The 16,570-nt window shown below is 38.3% G+C and overlaps 1 protein-coding gene and 1 long non-coding RNA gene across 16 annotated transcripts in view; one reads left to right on the forward strand and one right to left on the reverse strand.

The window, feature by feature from the left end:
• Window positions 1-16,570, reverse strand: part of abi1a (abl-interactor 1a) — a 43,273-nt gene that overhangs the window by 26,075 nt on the left and 628 nt on the right. The gene's annotated exons all lie outside the window — the stretch shown is intronic.
• On the forward strand, window positions 223-8,567 carry LOC133629905 (uncharacterized). The gene is made up of 3 exons (XR_009821161.1): window positions 223-240; window positions 5,189-5,330; window positions 8,476-8,567. It is a non-coding gene; the product is annotated as an uncharacterized LOC133629905 (long non-coding RNA).

Below are 16,570 nucleotides of genomic sequence, written 5' to 3' on the forward strand. Positions count from 1 at the left end.
GATGCATTGATCACGCACAGTACCATAGCACAGGGTCAGTGATCAACAACATAACCAGACAAACAAAACAAAACAAAAAAACTAAAGCGTCACTGGCCGTCACACCACGGACTCCCAGGGGCAGTGCGTTACTAATCCCAAGGCAATCCGTCCAGCTAAAAGTCGCTGACCTGGAGGACTGCCATGGCTCTTCACTAGCACTGTAGCGTCAGTTCAAGCGGGAACCAAAGCAGCAGACATGTGAGTCCTAACAAGATAGAGGCAGCGGGAGAGCACACTGTCATTCATGAGCAGGCGCTTTCCACTGAGCTTTGCAACTGTAGGTAACAACAGGGAAATACTTCTGGCAATGATAGCAGTTTTTAGACGTCAAAAAGCAGATTTAGGCCGTGCAGGCACACACGGCTTTAAATCCCCGTTTGTCAGTGCAGAACTGCTGGCCTACATTTCACACTCAGACAATGTTTATTCTCTTCCAACTACAGTTTGCAAATAGGTCAACTTCTCGTCTCAATAGAAGATGAGACTGGATGATGTTCGTCAAAAGGTCACAATGTATTTTTTCAAGGTTATTGCTTGGTTGCAAAATGGTACCATATTCTATTATTTTTTATATTTTTAATAAAGTATGTGCCACAGGTCCCACAATAGTGTATAGGAAGTGTGTAGGCCAAAATGTAGTTAGGATTTTGGAATTTAGATAGTTTAAGTGCTTTTAGTAAGCCCTGCTGGGAATTTGCCTTTTGTGTGTCTTAGAGATGTAACCATATCACGGTTATTGTAACCAAAATGATCAAAGTTATTATCGCGGTATTGATGAATAAAACCTTTTAACCAAGTTTTTTATTTTAAATACATTGACACACACTACACTCTCTTGGCAGAAGAAACATTAAATATTGTTCTGGATTCTTAAAAGCAACATTTTTGAGTGTTTAGATGTGTATTTTTATTCAATTTTAAATTTGCAAAAGTTTTTTTTTTTTTTATAGCTAAAGGTAAATTGAGTGTTAATATTGCACCACATCCAGTTTATGTGATGTCACGCGAGTTCACTTTCTGCTGTAGACAACTTAGTCTTTGTTATTCAAGTTGTATAAAAAAACACCTTTGAGTCATATACCTCCGAATATAGATATTTCTAACATGCACAGCCTGTAGGTTCAATGTGCACAATGGAATATCTGACCGTAGTTCCGCAGACATTTAATCAATCAATATCCTTTATTTAACCAGGTAAAAACTCATTGAGATTAAAATCTCTTTTCCAAGAGTGACCTGGCCAAAAGGGCAGCAAAAACGAAGAAATACATACACTACCGTTCAAAAGTTTGGGGTCACATTGAAATGTCCTTATTTTTGAAGGAAAAGCACTGTACTTTTCAATGAAGATAACTTTAAACTAGTCTTAACTTTAAAGAAATACACTCTATACATTGCTAATGTGGTAAATGACTATTCTAGCTGCAAATGTCTGGTTTTTGGTGCAATATCTACATAGGTGTATAGAGGCCCATTTCCAACAACTATCACTCCAGTGTTCTCATGGTACAATGTGTTTGCTCATTGGCTCAGAAGGCTAATTGATGATTAGAAAACCCTTGTGCAATCATGTTCACACATCTGAAAACAGTTTAGCTCGGTACAGAAGCTACAAAACTGACCTTCCTTTGAGCAGATTGAGTTTCTGGAGCATCACATTTGTGGGGTCAATTAAACGCTCAAAATGGCCAGAGAAAGAGAAATTTCAACTGAAACTCGACAGTCTATTCTTGTTCTTAGAAATGAAGGCTATTCCACAAAATTGTTTGGGTGACCCCAAACTTTTGAACGGTAGTGTATAAAAACAACGGAAAACAGCAGCAGTCACACACCACAATTAAAAATAAATTACTTGCCATAAAAACCAAGTAGGAAATGTTTCAGTAAAAACAACTTAAAAACAAGTACAATGCCCAATAGAAACAGTTTCTCGATTCTTTAAAATGGCCTGAAATTCCCTCAAAGTGATCAGCTCAGATAACGTCAGATCCTTTTGTAAGTTATTCCATGACCATGGAGCAGCATATAAGAAATGTATTTATACAAGTTTACATTGTGGTATGTTGTTTATTAATGGGGAAAGATGTTATTTTGTCTTTTATTCATGTTAGTATTTACGCTAGCTAGCAAACTACAACTAGTCAGCCCGTGAGTTAATAAAAGCTATTAATCACGGTTTTTCTAAAGTTTTAATTTAAAATGGTAATACTAACCGTCAGAGGTTTTACCGCGGTTATCATTATTACCGTTTATCGTTTCATCCCTAATGTGTCTATAGATTCACTTCATTCACAACGTAATAGATGCCAAATTACCTGCAACAATGTAACATTAGGGACTGGGACAGACGGACACAAATGTTACCACTATAGCTCACATAGATATGCTAGTGTTGCTGACATTGCATTTTAACAGCAATGTCCTCATGCTCTAGACGCCTATTTCTTGTATTCCGACAAGTGATTCCTTCCCGCAAGTGAAACAAAACGGTGGTCAACCAAGCAAAGATGACTGTTGTGCAGCAACCAGTGCGCACACTGAGTACGCGAGGGCCCTAGATCTTCCTGCAAAAAGCAGATACGAGCAAAAAAATTCCAACTATGCAGTGGAATAGAGCCCTATACTTTATCAAATGGTAAATGGGTTATACTTGTATAAGCGCTTTTCTACCTTCAAGGTACTCAAAGCGCTTTGACACTATTTCCACATTCACCCATTCACATACACATTGATATTGCAAGGCCCTATCCATGACCCATAAGAAGTGTCTTGGTCAAGGTCACACGGACGTGACTAGGATGGCAGAAGCTGGGGATCGAACCAGAAACCCTCAAGTTGCTGGCACGGCGGCTCTACCAACCGAGCCATTATCTGTCGGTGGAGTTCCCAGACATATTGAACTATCTTGTGCTCCAGATATCATTCTACACGACAAAACTTGGAAAAGCACAGAGGTCTACAACTTATTTGTGTGTGGCTGGGTCAAGGACATTGGTATCAAGACTCTCCCAGAAAAATATGCACCGTTTTGCTGGGTTAAGGTTGCATTTCATGATTCAAATATGCGTCTTGCGAGGACGCCTCCATGTAAACAAACTAGCCCCTGACAGCTCGACACCCATGACTGTATATCCTTTTTATAAACTAACAATTCGTGTATCATCACCATATTACATTTTTGTCTTATCATATGTACATTTGTGTACAAAAAAAACAAGAGGGGAGATGTAGGTACCTTTCCTGACAAAGTGTCATTGACTCTGACTTTTTGGTTTCTGTTTATTAAAATACAAACAATATCAGGATAACACCTCAATGGGAAATACTAAACGAATAAAGTATATTAAAATCCTTTAACGAAGTGGTCACTGCAAGCTTGTGCGTTCTCCGACTCTGCACCCTTCTACTGGAGTGCGTGCCACTGTTGTCGTTGTCTTTCGTACAATCTTACACTCTTCCACCCTTCGTGATTATCTCTTGAGGAACTCTGAACAAACTTTTATCCTTTTTCGCGATTTGTACAGCCGAAAAAAACAAAAGCATATGGCATTTTTCATCAAGAAAGACTAAATGGCGCCTTGTACCCATTGAGAACAGATATTCAGTGAGCCGGACGTGACGTAATTAAAATCCAAGCAATTCACTGAAAAAATTATGAAACCGACAGCTCTTACATTTGTAAGCTGACTGACAGTTGGCCGAGGTCTGGCTTGATTTTATGATGTGTAGCAAAGCCTGCTTTTTACAGGATTTCATTTATGAGATCGGGATCATCAAAACGTCAATAAAGGAATAACTGAAGATAAAACCTCCCCCAATGACTTACTGTTTCCATGCTTCTTTGGTGAATCGACTGATTCTTTCATTTTCTGGGTTCATTTGAGGTTAAATCTGTGGTCGTGTCTTGTTACTCACACAGCTCTAATTCTATGTCAAATCCGTCCCGGAACGCCATTGTGCTTCCATTTTCTGACAGGAGGAAGAAACAATCTGTGGTCAGTTGGATCAACGATGATCAGTGGGAAGGACAGATGTATGGAGTTAGTGCAGTGTCCATGAGTCAAAGACAAGACTAGTTCGATAATCCTCACATTAGGCAAAATTGTTGTTTGGTTATCCAAACACCTGGAGATACCATGGACTCTGCTGAAGGCAGAGAAGTAACGCTTTAGCGCTCCCCGCATATTTCATCACTCGTTTCTGAGCCGAATAAGGGAAAACACTACAGAGCATCCTGGCTGTCAGCACCTCACATTGATTCAAAAACAATGGAGCAATGTGAGGCGTGCGCGCTACCAATAAAACAAAGAGCTGAGGTAGGCAGGATGACAATCTGATTATACAGTAAAAGTTTGGAGGACATTTGTATCTAACAATACACGAGATAAAAGATGGTGGCCATTAAACGCAAGGAATCTGGACTGGCAGCAGTGGTGGGGGAAAAGTCAGACTTCCTTTCTTGACACTGTTAAGGAGCCTCCACCCAGATGGCAGAGCTCTAAAAGAGGAAACTGAACTTCTGGGGCGGTGACATTACTCAAGACAAGATGTTGCTGGGGCGCCACTTTTTTCCTTCCTGGTGATTCACTCTTCATCAGCTGTTGCCAGTGTTCAAACACATATGGTAGTCGTGTGAATATTAACTTTTACTCCCGAACCGATGCACATTTGGCAAACGACGCACCCCTACTGTGCTATTTTTTCTGACGAATACACAACATGGTGGCGCTGCTATTACCCCCATAAGTCAAATTAAATTGAAATTTGAAACACAGTTTGATGGAGTCTTTATAAAAGTTTATGGCCCATGTATAAAACTCAAGGCCCGGGTGCCAGATTTAGCCAGCCACATCATTTTAGGTAGCCTGCCTCTTTAAGTAATGTGGCCCGCCACATCATTTACTGTATGTAGCCTGCGAAAGGTCTTTATTTCCAGCCTTTCTGGCAAAATAAAGACCTTTATTTAATACATTTCATTCAATTTGTACAGAAAAATGTACTGCGTACAATTGAACATGTTCTACACTTTAATATATTTTGATAATGAAACAAGATATTCCAAGCTTTTTTTGAGGGTGGGTGTGATTACAAATAAATAATGTGAGTGTGAATGTTGTCTGTCTATCTGTGTTGGCCCTATGATGAGGTGGCGACTTGTCCAGGGTGTACCCCGCATTCCGCCTTTATGCAGCTGGGATAGGCTCCAGAGACCCCCGCGACCCCAAGAGGGACAAGCAGTAGAAAATGGATGGATGGATCTGCTTGATTTCTAAAGAAAAATAGAGGTGGTATGTAAATCTAATAATTTTTATTTTAGGCATTAGCACTTAATGTTAGTAAAACATGAATAATCAAAAAACGTTGCCTCTGCAAATTGTGTAACGTGGCTACTATATGTTTATATACAGGTGTTCACTGTTACATGCGACCCTGTGAGGGCAACAATAACTGTGATGTGGAAATTCAATAAAAACGAGTTTGACACTCTTGGTTTATGGTGTTCCACTTAATAATCATAAGCCTGGGCGATATGGCCTAAAAATAAATTCTCAGATTCGATTTACGTTTTTTCCCCCAACTTTTTAAAGAAACCATTGAATACAAATGACAGAGATCATTCAAAACAAGTTATTTGTTTATTTGATCAAAACCTACAAGATTGAAATTACATTTCATACACTGCATCTTACTCTTAGCAAAATTATAATTTGAATAATGTTCCTTTTAGACCCGATAAAAACTTTACTTTTTATGAAATCATTTTAGTACAAACTAATTTTAAAGCTTAATCTGGGAAGCAATACTTCTGTATTGAATAAAATACTTCTGTTCACAAAAATGCATGCAGATAAATAGTTATCTCAAACATAGAGATTAATACTGTGAAAACTTAAAACTTCTGTCTTGAATAAAATACTTCTGTACATAAAATGTAGCATTGTACATTGTATGCAAATAAATAATCAAGTAAAACATTTAGAGGACTATAGTTTCATTAAGTGGATAATGGCAGGCTTTTTCATTCACACATCTTGGCGATGTGTGGAGCGACTGCTTTAGTGATCGTTCTCCACTGTGCTTCTTTCTCATCATACATACGGTACCTGGTGTAAATGTTCCACCACAGAAGGCTGTTTTTAGCCCCATATTTGTTTGATGTTGCAGTCTTTTCTGCCTTGTATTTCCCGCACTCAACTGGAGGCTTCAGTTTCAGATGCAGGAATAAGTTTGTTGTGCTGCTACCTTTTTTAAATAAGTTTTGCAGCGTGCAGTCATTTTTTTCCACGCCTGTTACCCCAAAACCAAAGTACTGGCAACACTTTTTATTTCTTTGGAACAACGGTCTCGCTTTCGCTGGCATTAGCAATGTTTTGCTACTGTAGGCGTGCTGCTAAGTAGGGCTGGGGGATATATTGAGTTTGTAAGATGTATCGATATATTTTAAACAAGATATGAATCAAGAAAATATAATATAAACATAATTTATTTCACGTTAAAATGACCAAACAACGCTTATTTTCTGTGTTTCCTGTTCTCCCCTGCTCCCCTCCACCGGCTACTAAACCCCTCCGCTTCTTCCTTCCAAGACGTGCTTGCACGTATAAGAATATATGGATGTTTACTATAATGAGTCACGATTGGTTGAGATTAGGCCAATCTGAGGCAAGATAGGGCGGGTCATGGAACCAGGAAGGGAAATCACAACAGACATCCCAAATGACGACGAGAGAGTTGCAGAAGAGATGAGGGAATTTTCAAGCGGGCGATTTATATATTAAAAAAACTAGTGGAAGATGGCAGAGGGATTCTCTTCCTTAAATTTTTCTTTTAGCGATGTAGACGACGTTCAGAAAACCCACAATACGTCTACTTGGCCACATTTGGACAAATGCATGTGTGTGGATAAAACAATGGTCAACATTTGAGTTGATTACCGGTACTATGTAAACCCAAATCAAAATTGCTCTCGACATGGAAGATGTGGAATACACATTTAAAAACACACATGACTGTGGCAGACATGTGATAACTTTTGCTACAGTATAGCCTGTCGAAATGCTACATTTCATTTTCAACAAGACAGTAGCTGACATTTTGTTCATTATTTCTACTCTTTATATTTCAACATTGAATAGTTGAATCATTTTGAAACAAACAAGATAATAGTCGTACAATTAAGTCAAGTCACTTACTTGGCGCTGACCAGACATGTGGTCTCGTAGGACCACAGAACCGTATGTGTGTGACAGTCCATTACATCGTCGACTGGGAATTAAAAAGCGCCTGCCTGCAAATGTATTTATCTGAGTTTGATAATTTTTTTATTATTTGCACAGCTATGTCATTTCTTTTATGTAGAAATAATATGTTTCTATTTTATTTATACATTCTTTGTATTTCTATTTTATTTATGTTATGTCATTCTGTGCTAGTTAAACAGTTTCTTTTCTGTGCTGTTTATACCCATCTTGACTAAGTGGGTTAATAAAAGTTCCACTGACTGTTTATAGTACAGTTGTCATTCACTTCAATTTCACTGAATATCATTCAAAAATGAATATCTTTATATAAATATTTTCACCGGAAAATATATCGAGATATATATCGAATATCGAGTTTAAGTAAAAATGTATCAAGATATTAGGGCTGCAACTAACAACTAATTTTATAATCGATTAATCTGTCGATTATTACTTCGATTAATCGATTGATAATCGGATAAAAGAGACAAACTACATTTCTATCCTTTCCAGTATTTTATTTTTAAAAAACAGCATACTGGCACCATACTTATTTTGATTATTGTTTCTCAGCTGTTTGTAAATGTTGCAGTTTATAAATAAAGGTTTATAAAAAATTTAAAAAAAATAAAAAATATATTAAAAAAGTAGCCTCCGCGCATGCGCATAGCTCCAACGAATCGATGACTAAATTAATCGCCAACTATATTTATAATCGATTTTAATCGATTAGTTGTTGCAGCCCTACAAGATATATTTTTTCGTACCTATCGCCCAGCCCTACTGCTAAGCAAGTAAGGGGACGGCTCAAGCTACGGAAGCATCTGAGGGACAAAAAGTATGCCAGGACAAGAGGAAAAAAATTGATTTTTTAATTTTTTAAATCAAATGTATCGATGGAATCACTATATCGCCCATTCCTACCGAATAATCATAAAATTGAAGAACATTGTTGCAAGCAGACAAACCGTGCAAGACTTAGCAACTAATTGGCCATACGTCACTGACAATATGTTTAAGTATACGACTTTGAGGCTATCTGCATGCGAGCATGCTTTCCAAAGCATTTTGACCACAACCCAAAAGGGGCGCCACAAATCATTTTCAATCATTCACAGTGAATCATGAGAAAACATTACAACACCATGACAACACACGACTTAACAAATTATTCTTGTTTGCCCCCATCCAGTGTCCAGACATTGAACTTCTGATCACTGCAACAGAGACATGCGTTCAACAGTTGCGCTCCCACACATCCAAAGTGTAAGAAGGAAATCTCAGGAATGTTTGGAATCCATCTTTAAGTCGTTCAAGTGCTGTCGAGGCGCTCGGGGCACGGGGCCGTCAGGGACAACCAGGCAGGAAGTGAAAACAAACACTGGGGAACGGAAAGCGCAGGAATTGTAGCGTTTTCAAACTTAAACAGATCCCTCCCTGACACAAAGGGAATGTCTTCCTGAAAAGGCTCATGGGTCAAACACATGACGAAAGCGGCATTGAGAGCAGCGTGGATGAGCCGTAAAACCAGCTGGAGGGTTACAGATCCTCACGGGGTGCTCGCCGCTACTCGCATCGACTGCTGATTGCTGGCGACTGTAATCTCGCAGAAGCAGCTGTTACGGGATTGATGTAAACGTTTGAAATCTGTCATCTCGTTAAGAAGACGGTGCGACAACGACGTGGAATTACAACGGACAGTCGCCGGACTGCTCGCTGCATTTAACGGTTCAAGGCTCTCACCCACAAGACATAACTTCATAACTGGCTATGGTGCATACATGCTTAATGTGACGCATAAGGACAACATGGAGGCAAACGCATTTAGACGACCCTGCATCTCTTCCTTCTCCTATGCGGAGGCAGATGGAGGCTGTCTGAGAGGCCATAAGGTTTCAGCGACCTTGAAACACTACACAAGTACAAATAAAAATTCCTCCAGTGTCAGCAAAGTGGCCACAAAGGCAAACACTTGCTACAAACTTATTTGAAGACATCCTAGCATACATCTAATACAGATATCCCCAGACTTTTGACGGCCATGTTTTCCAACCAATATTGCTCACAATGTACAGACATGGCCGTGTTTTCCATACAATATATCCACTACAGCTAAACTTGGACTGCCACAGAAAGATTTGCTTCTTTTGTTAAGTTTTGTTCTCCACCTTTGCTCAAAACACGCTATAATATGGCTATTTAGGTGTCCTGTATAGACAACTCTGGACCATTAATAGGAGAGATATAACGGTTTTATAGATACCACGGTATTACCCTTTCAGAATCTTCTCAATAATGCCGTGACAACTAGTGACGTATCAAACCAAAACTTGGTGTATACCGTATTTTTCGGAGTATAAGTCGCTCCGGAGTATGAGTCGCACCAGCCGAAAATGCATAATAAAGAAGGAAAAAAACATATATAAGTCGCACTGGAGTATAAGTCGCATTTTTTGGGGAAATTTGATAAAACCCAACACCAAGAATAGACATTTGAAAGGCAATTTAAAATAAATAAAGAATAGTGAACAACAGGCTGAATAAGTGTATGTTATATGACGCATAAATAACCAACTGAGAATGTGCCTGGTATGTTAACGTAACATATTATGGTAAGAGTCATTTAAATAACTATAACATATAGATTTATAAACGGTTGATTTATATAGGCTAGTAAGGTAAAGTTTTGTACCTGACAAGTTTTGGCTATCTTGCTTCTGCAGCCTTCCTCAGAAACTTGTCAGGTACAAAACTTTACCTTACTAGCCTATATAAATCAACCGTTTATAAATACACATTAGTAGGCTAAATGAACCTCTTCAACATATAACATATAGAACATGCTATACGTTTACCAAACAATCTGTCACTCCTAATCGCTAAATCCGATGAAATCTTATACGTCTAGTCTCTTATGTGAATGAGCTAAATAATATTATTTGATATTTTACGGTAATGTGTTAATTTCACAGATAAGTCGCTCCTGAGTATAAGTCGCACCAAACTATGAAAAAAACTGCGACTTATAGTCCGAAAAATACGGTAGTTTTTTTTCTTGCTCTTTTACTTTGGCAGGCCTGAAAATAAACTACATCTCCCAGAATCCTCAGTGTGGGGGCAAAGAGAAAGCAGGAAATGAAGTGTGTTCCACTTCGTAGTAGATAGAGAAAATCCATTCATAACGTTTTAAAAGTGATGTTTCCATCAAGCACACAAACCCTGGTGAAAACATTACCTCTGTGGCCGAGGTAATAAAGCGCACCACGTTCGTCTCGAAGGTTGCAAGCCAAAAGAGACTCGGTCAAGGCGCACGATGCCATGGGAAATCCACTGCTGCACTACTTGATAAGCTAAAATCACCCAGAAAAAAATAAGCTAGTGAAGCTAAACGTCAATACATCAAGTATTGACATTATTAAAAGTTAAAATGTGAGTTAACTTTACTGAGAAACTGCTTCTCTGAAAGTAAAAGTTGAGAGACCCCGTGTATGTTGCCGGACAGTTCTTTGCCCTTAAAAATACTAGTTTGTAGTAATAAGTATGATTCGAAAATGTTAGCATTTTACGTTTAGCATTATCCTAAACATTGCTGCCACATCATTTTACACACTGTGGCATTTTAAGTATTTTTTGGGGAGGGGACATACACCACAATAATATAGTACTGTGGCCTTAATACTGTGATAATATTGTACCGTGAGATTTTGATATTGTCACATCCCTAGTAAATGGCATCATTACTGGGGCTCGTCCGAAATGTATTTTTTTGGTGACAAATGCAGATTCCGATGATCTATAAATCGGCCATTTTTTTGTACATTTTGCAGACAAAATACCTGCTTTTGTTGATGTTGATATAACATGAAAGGAGAACATTTGAGTATTTTCAATAATTTTATTTTTAGAAATTGTGCGGAACAAGCAGCATATGAACAGTTTGAACATAAAACAATCATCAAAATGAATGATTTTTTGATTGCCCGTGTGTGTTATAAGGCGCACGCAAATTAAACTAACACTTGCAAGTCAATAACTTCATATTCTGTGGTTAAAATAGGTTTTGAGAACATGACATGAGTGCAACAAAGCCCAAAAACAGGTTTGTGTCATGGCCAAAGACGGAAATTAGACAATGACGTCATCTAGTGCACCACATTCGACAACTGAACGCCACAAGTACATTGCATATGCTTGTGGGTCCCCTAAATATGTAGGTGCCACATTTTGTGGCAATTCGACTAAACACCCTAATGTTACACAGTGTTTTGTAGAGCAGTGTGGGAGATTTCTTGTCAATCCAGCTTATGGGGCACCTTTTTGAGAGCAGCAATTCAGGAGTAAATGCGTCGTAGAAAGCTTTTCAAATGACTGTTGACTTATCAGAATATATTAAAAGGAAAAACATGTCGAAAATACTTTTGTGGATTTGCTGTGATGCATTTCAGCTTTGAGTCTAAAATCTTTAAAAAAAAAAAAAGTAAAGTTTTTAATCTTCTCCGCACACTCTGTGACGCGTCATCCGAACAGCGCACTTTCCATAAGCGCCCCTCTGTCTACTTGCGATACAAAAAGCGACATGCCTCAGCTTGAAGCGACTCATCATTGCAGCTCCTACTCCACCTTCCCGAGTGTCACTGAGCACACGCCAACAGATGGTGAAGACTAGACAAGGACAATTTCCCCCCCTAAAAAAACATATCCCGTTTTTGTCTTTAGCATGTGACACACTGGCTTATGCTTCCTGTTCTGTGACACAGGAAACGGTCTAATAATAATAGTGGAGGCAGCACAACCACATTTAATCTTTGGTTGGTCCTTGACTGCCTTTCCTGTGTGTTTTCATTCATGTCATTCAGAAATTAAAAAAAAAGTAAGAGAAAGTCCCAACTGGAAACATGGCGTGACCTTTGGCTGTCTTATGTTGAATTGTTGTGGGATCAGTCTTCCGGTGTGGAGTTCAGACTCAGAAGAAAACAAAAATCACTCAAATCAAAACGCACCTACGGTTGTAACAATTTGGTATTTGAATCCGCATTTTCTTTTAATGTGTCTTTACCGTTGCACAGAATGTTTGCGTACTGCGCAAGCGTTTAGTTCAACAATCATCCAATCAAAAATCATCAGTAAACAGAGCTGCCGCTATTATTTCATTCTACATCTCTTCTTGACTACAAAGACAAAATTAAAGCTTTCCTACATGTGTAAATCTTGCTATGGCTAACAATCTAAAACAAAATAAATGGGTGCATTTTGTTAGTTTCTCTGTTTAATTTCAGGATAATACTGCCATGCTTTCATTTTGAAGCTAATTTTGCACTGAACATAGGATTTCATTGATAAAGGTGAGTTTTTTGTTGCAAACAATTTAAAAAAAAAAAGTTTTTTTCCTCTTCCTCAGGCATACTTTTTGCCCCCATGAGCGTCCATAGTTGAACCTTCTTTAGTTCCTTAGTGAGATTGCACACACGCATAGCACAAACATGGCCGATACAAACGAGAGTGAGTAGTTTGTTGTAAAGAACAAAATTGTGTCGTCAGTGGTTTTGTTTTGCGGCAATAGGCGTGAAACCAGTGAGTGCACGCTGCAAATTGCATTTTAAAAAGACAGCAGCAAAGGCCTAGGTGATATGGCCTAAAAATAAAATTCCCCAAAAAAACTTGAGTTACCTGTACTATTTTTTCCCCTACATTTTAAAGAAACCATTGAATACAAAGTGACAGAGATAATTCATAACAAGTTTTTATTTTATTGAAACAAAAACTAGTCGTTTGAAATTATACTGCTAACACTGCATCTTACTCTCAGCAAACTTCTAATTTGTGTAATGGATAAAATTGCTATGGTATGAAAAGGGGTAGGACTAAATAAGCTCTGCTTCTTCCTACTCCTTTTCGGACATGCTGTAATGAAACAACTGGAAATATGTGATGAATTACATTGTATCGTATGCATGTTCGAAATAAACTGAAACTGAACTGAACTAAATGTTCTTTTTAGACTAGATATACATTTTACATTTTATGGTATGATTTTCAAATTAATTACATTAAGCGCTTCCCTTGGGAAGCAATACTTCTGCTTGAATAGAATGCTTTTGTTAACAAAAATGTAGCATTGCATATTGCCTGAAAATAAACAATTTCAAACATTGAGATCAATAAAGTGCAAACTTCAAGCTTCTGTCTTGAATAACGTAATTCTGTAAATAAAGGAGTATTATACATTGTGTCCAAATAAATAATGAAGTAAAACATTGAGGACTACAGTTTGTTTTAGTCAGTGGATAAAGTAAACGCAACTTTTTTCATTCCCACATCAAACTTTGCAGCGTGCGGTCACTTGTTCAACGCCTGTTATCGCAAAACCAAAGAACTGAAAATACTTTTGCTTTCTTAGGAACAAAACTCTCGCTCTCGTTAGCATTAGCCATGTTTTGCTATGTGTGCTGCTAAGGAAGTAAGGGGACGGCGCAAGTTACAAAAGCTCCTGAGGGGCAAAAAGTATGCCAGTGCAAGAGGAGAAAAAAATTGATTTTTTTATATTTTAGATCCATAAAAATCAATATATCGCCCAGGCCTACAGTAGCAAAACAAACTTTTTCCAGCATCTGAAACATTCAGCCGAGTGGTTGAAATGCAACTCTTTACAAGGCGAACAAGTACATAACAACAAACTAACAAACTCCAGCTAAAAAGCAGCTACTGTGGTGAAATAATTTACTCAAAAAAGAAAAAGTTCACTAAAGCGGTCGCTCTGCACGTCGCTCAAGATGTGGTGCCCAAACAGTGGAAAAATTTGTGTTCATCTACTTACTGAACTATAGAGACCGCTCATGCTACATTTTTATTTACCAATGTATTTTATTCATGTGTCTACATTGAATAACAATTTGATTAGAACAATGCATATTGATCAACATATGAGCAAAAGCATCACAAGTAGTAATTTAAGTGCACATTTTAATGCTGTGCAACTAGACAGTAGTTTTTTGTTGAACACTGCTTAGTGATAATGAGGAAGTTGACAATGATCACCACACCTCGTGTGTGTGTGACAATCATTGGTACTTTAACTTTTAATATTACAACGAATGTGGCGCTCCTATTTTACGGTGACAAAAACGACACCATTTGTGTCGTCGTTGACTTGAGCAACGTCAGTGTTTCCCACACATTCATTTATTTGTGGCGGCCCGCCACGAAAGAATTACGTCCGCCACAAATAGATTTTTATTTTTTATTTTTTTTATTTTTGGCCTGTCCAGCTTCTGAGGCAAATCATATAGTTGATGTAGATGCCCATATCGGCTGTTCAGATTTACTTTACAAAAGAGAAGTGTAGAATACTTCTCTTGTTGCCTTATCTGTATTTGACTTTATTAAATGTATTTACATTATCATTTGGTGCAGCCGGGCCGGAGCAGGAGGGGATAGAAAGAGAGAAATTATTATGTTGCTGGTAAATAATATGGTTGTAGTAGTAGACTAAAGTTAAATTATTTAGTATGCACTAATTAAAGGGGCAGAGCTTTAAGAGTTATTTTAGCATTTATATTTTATAAGATATATTTTTTGTAAGAACCACAATTAATAAATATATTTCAGTGAATAACTTATTGTTCAAATCTGTATATAAATATGTACATAAAGTGTTGTAATTATATTGTAAAATGGATGGATGGAGGTTTAAAACAAAACTGTTATTATTAATTAGTAAGTATAATTTTTTTTAGCCTTTTTAGAGAAAATCATATCATTGTAGTAAATTATGCAAATTACTCAATGATGTCATGGTGACCACGCCCATAGCCACGCCCCCACCGCCACAGGTATCTTGGCAAAATACACTGAACGTATTAAATTATCTTCTTCTGTCTGCGTTTAAATAATTGTATTCATGTTATATTCATCTCATATGTATATATTATCTTACAACTTAATATTTCACTTCATTTTGCACCTGTATGATAATCAGAATTAGGCATTATATGTGTGAACAGTAGCCATTAACTTCTATTTACACTTGTGTGGCAGTTGATATTTAAGATATGTCTTCCCAACATAATGTCATTTTATTCATCATCAAGCTGAGCGGTGTTTATTTGATCAAATGCTACTTTACACTTCTGGCACAGTTTAATATTGGTACGGATTATTTATACTTCCATTATTCCCAATGGGAAGCAATAGTTTTGGCTCTTTATTTCCAAAGTCAGTTCTGGTTAGTTACCATTCAGTTCAATAGTTGACAACTAACGTTTTGTCGGGTCTGTAAATGCCAATAAAGGAGCGTTTGTCCCCGAAAGACCAGACACTTTTGTTACATGTGAAGCTGCTCTGTGTGGGCTATAATTGGCACAGATCTTCCGAGCGGTGCCTCGACACTGGCAAATCTTACGAGGGCTCAGAAGAAAACAAAATTACAGGGAGTCCTGGGGGAGTGCAGCTGTAGCAGACACACCCTCCATTGCTGATATGGTGGCGCTTTCGTCTTCCCTCTGCCTGGGATACTATCACCAAATGTCTCTAAAAGTAACACCCATCCATTTGCTACCGCTTGTCCCTTTGAGCATAGGGAAGATGAGCAGCCTGCAAAGTTTGTTTTTTTAACAAGAAGGGGGACCAACTCTTCCTACCTTTATTGGCCTTCTCACAATGGGCTTTACATTCCTCCTTGTGATTCAAACCTGCAGATGAATGATCTGACCATAAAACTACATTCCACAGATTACCACGCACATAACACACCATTATGTGGCATCATATTGTGTTGTGGGGGTTAGCTGCAGCAACTACACAAGTCTACCACTGACATTAGAACATGCTTCAATCACTCCACTCTGTTTTTGTGGTGACTTTGAAATGGTTTATGAGCCATTATAGTGCTCCTAAATGCTATTACGGGGCAAGGTGGCGTGTATATGTGGCTAGCCATCACTTCTTTAAAAGGCATTCTCATGAAATAAAAGAGAGTTAAAACAGCTGAGGCGCGTTCAATGACCGGCTGTAAAACAGGCCTCCCCGCATCGGCAGTTTGTAACCGACACGGCGTGTTATCGAGTGGGAAAAAAGTAAGACACACCCTTCGTGTAAACACACAGAAGCGGCGAAATGTTACCCCCCCACCCACCCACAAGACATAGCTCCCGGTTTTAAGGGCGGAGGATCGTCGCTCCTCAAGTCTGTGTGATTTATCCACATTTCCTGTGCCAACAGAGCATTCAAAATCCCGAGCTTTCCACCCCCACAAAAGAAGCCTCCGGAGTTAGCTGGCCTGGCTAGCTTAC

The sequence above is a fragment of the Entelurus aequoreus genome, linkage group LG15 (assembly GCF_033978785.1).
Source record: "Entelurus aequoreus isolate RoL-2023_Sb linkage group LG15, RoL_Eaeq_v1.1, whole genome shotgun sequence".
Taxonomy (NCBI): domain Eukaryota; kingdom Metazoa; phylum Chordata; class Actinopteri; order Syngnathiformes; family Syngnathidae; genus Entelurus; species Entelurus aequoreus.